We start from the raw sequence: 3,712 nt of genomic DNA, 5'->3' as shown, positions 1-3,712 counted from the left end.
TCTCAAAAAAAAAAAAGAATAGTGATAGGGTCGTGAGCAGTAAAACAAGGGGTCCACCCCCATTAGGTCACCTAGGCCAGGAAGTGGACAGCGCACAGCAAGGGGTCTGTTCCCACGAAGGCAAGGGCCATGTGCAGTAAGGGGGTGCAAACTACTTCTAAGAAGATTTATAGGAGGATGCTTTAAGTCACAGCAGTGACAGAGCTGTCAGGGTTACTGCTACGTGGCAGCTTCCAGTGGGTTCTACGGGAAGATGCTTTACAAGCAGCACAGTAGCAAGAGCTGATAAAGTTCACAGTCACCAAGGTGGATTGCCGGTCCAAGGGCACTTCCACAAGAACGGGAGCAAGGTCCTACAACTCCTTTATCAGGAGGAGTGGCTCTCGCCCCAAGCCTGCCATACAGCAGGTATCTTTACGATACTGAACGCGGCTGCCTGGGCCATGGATTCTTGTCCTGGTGTAGCTGTTTTCCCTTAAATCACGCTCTGCACTGTGTCTGCTCTAGTCATTCCTCCGACTATAAGCTGCTTATTCCTTAATTCATGCTCTGTACTGAGTCCACTCTAGGCATTCCTCCGATTATGAACTAAGATATAATTATATATATATGTAGGGAAGTATTCTTTAGGCACTCATACTGTCAACTATTATATGATTATATAGAGAGGATTATATAAAGGGATTCTTCAAGCCCTATTTCTATAAACTAATATATGATTATGTAAAGGATTATATAAAAGGAAATAGCTGAGTAGTAACACTATAAAGTGAGATATTCCTCAAGCCCTAACTGTGCCAGGGCTCTGCTTAGCTCTCATTCCTCAGTGCCTATATGGGGGGCTACCCACACTAATTAACATCAGAAAAAGTTCAGTTAGACATCAGAAGTATACAACAGCATCTATGAAGTAGTCTTGCCAGAAAAAAAGTTTAACCCAAATGTGAACAAGCTTCTAGAGTGAATTACTGGAAATTTGGAAGACAAGAATGTACTAAAGGATTCTACAAGGATGCACTCAGCAATTGCAGGTGTAAACCAGAAATAAAATTCTAACTTGCAACCATCTGACTAGACCCTGCCTATTGGCCAAGGGCATTCCAAAGTTATCCTGAAACACTGGATCAGACAGTGATGGGAAGGGGGAGACTGACATACCTCACTCCCTCCTCCCTTTTGGAATTCAGCCACACAGCTGACCAGCATTAACATTAAGACCGATCTTGAGGCTGCAAAGTAGATTCTGTAGCAATGACACCAAATTCCAGCCTGACTCTGGTATAGGATCACATGACAGATAACAGGCCTAAAAGGAATCTAAGTACTTTACCCCACATTATATTGATTTAATGTATTTTGAAATAGCCCTGCAAAGCTGTCCCTTGTGAGGAAAGTCTACATTCTGTAAAGAATTGCTGTTCCTTTCCAGGTTTTTTCCTGCTCCCGGAGGTAATTAACTCTGATAAGCACAATCCGGCTGGGTGCAGTGGCTCACACCTATAATCCCAGCACTTAGGGAGGCCAAGGCAGGTGGATCACGAGATCAGGAGTTTGAGACCAGCCTGGCCTTTAACATGGTGAAACCCCGTCTCTACCAAAAATAAAAAATTTAGCCAGCTGTGGTGGCACACACCTGTAGTCCCAGATACTCAGGAGGCTGAGGCAGGAGAATCTCTTGAACTTGGGAGGCAGAGGTTGCAGTGAGCCAAGATCATGCCATTGCACTCCAGCCTAGGCAGCAGAGTGAGACACTGTCTCAAAAAAAGAAAACAGAGAAGCACAATCCATTCTTTCTGAAGCCTGCTACCTGGAGACTTCCTCTGCTTAATGAAAATCTTGCTGTCTCCACAAGCCCTTATCTTAACCTAGACATTCCCTTCTATTAATTCTAGGTCTTTAGACAATAACTTTTTCAACCAGTTGCCAATCAGAAAATCTTTGAATCTACGACCTGGAAACCCCCCAATTGAGGCCACCCCACCTTTCTGAACTGAACCAATGTACATCTACATGTATTGACAAATGTCTTATGTCTTCCTAAAAGCCAAGCTGTAGTCTAACCTCCTTGGGTGCATGTTCTCAGGATCTCCTAAGGGCTGTGTCACCAGCCATTGGTCACTCATATTTGGCACAGAATCTCTTCCAATCTGTGTTTTGTTTGTTTGTTTTGTTTTTTGAGATGGAGCCGAGGCTGGGCACAGTGGCTCATACCTGTAATACCAGCACTTTGGGAGGCCAGGGCGGGTGGATCACAAGGTCAGGAGTTTGAGACCACCCTGGCCAATATGGTGAAACCCCATCTCTATTTAAAAAAAGAGAGAGAGAGAGAGATGGAGTCTCATTCTGTCACCAGGCTGGAGTGCAGTGGTGTGATCTCAGCTCACAGCAACCTCTGCCTCCCAGGTTCAGGCAATTCTCCTGCCTCAGCCTCCCAAGTAGCTGGGATTACAGACACATGCCACCATGCCCAGCTAATTTTTGTATTTTTAGTAGAGATGGGGTTTCACCATGTTGACCAGGATGGTCTTGAACTCCTGACATGATCAGCCTGCTTCGGCCTCCCAAAGTGCTGGGTTTACAGGCGTGAGCCACCAGGACGGGCCGTCTCTTCAATGTTTTACAGTTTGACTCTTTTTGTCAACATGGAAACCCCTACAGGCAACTGACCTGATTTTTAAATAATATATACAAAGAACAACAACTTTAAGATCAGTAACTCAGCAAATTTTTTTTTTTTTTTTTTTTTTTTAAGGAAGTCCCACTGTTGACCAAGTTGGAGTGCAGCAGCACCATCTTGGCTCACTGCAACCTCCGCCTCCCTGGTTCAAGCGATTCTCCTGCCTCGGCCTCCTGAGTAGCTGGGACTATAGGCATGCGCCACTACGCCCAGCTAATTTTTTTATTTTTTGTAGAGACAGCGTTTTGCCATGTTGGCCAGGCAGGTCTCAAACTCCTGACTTCAGGTGATCAGCCCACCTAGGCCACCCAAAGTGCTGGGATTACAGGTATGAACCATCATGTCCAGCCTGAACTCTGCCACTTCTAAGTAGGCCTCACGTTATGTCAAAATCAAGTTGTTTTTCAACAAAAAGAGACTTTTCAATGTCTTCCATAAGTTCACAGAAAAAAAAAGAGACTTAAGAAACATATAAACCATTTGTAATACAGACTAATAGAACATCCTAGATCTTATTTAGATCCTGATTTAAACAAACTGTAAAAAAAATTATGAGACAATGTGGAAAATTGGACATTGGCTATTTGATAAAAAAAATTAGCTTATTTCAATTTGTTCCTTTAACCATATTACAATTATGTTTTTATTTTATTTATTTTTATTATTTTATTTTAGAGACGGAGTTTCGCTCTTGTTGCCCAGGCTGGTGTGCAATGGCGCAGTCTTGGCTCATCGCACCCCCTGCCTCCTGGGTTTAAGCAATTCTCCTGCCATAGCCTCCCCAGTAGCTGGGATTACAAGCATGCACCACCACCATGCCCAGCTAATTTTTGTATTTTTAGTAGAGATGGGGTTTCACCATGTTGGCCAGCCTGGTCTAAAACACCTGACCTCAGGTGATCTACCTGCCTCAGCCTCCCAAAGTGCTGGGATTACAGGTATGAGCCACCATGTCTGGCCAGTTATATTTTTTAAACATTAACAAAAAAGCCGGGCGCGGTGGCTCAAGCCTGTAATCCCAGCACTTTGGGAGGC

Source organism: Cebus imitator, unplaced genomic scaffold (assembly GCF_001604975.1).
Source record: "Cebus imitator isolate Cc_AM_T3 unplaced genomic scaffold, Cebus_imitator-1.0 Scaffold36, whole genome shotgun sequence".
Classification (NCBI taxonomy): domain Eukaryota; kingdom Metazoa; phylum Chordata; class Mammalia; order Primates; family Cebidae; genus Cebus; species Cebus imitator.
Note: the sequence above shows the minus strand (reverse complement) of the source record.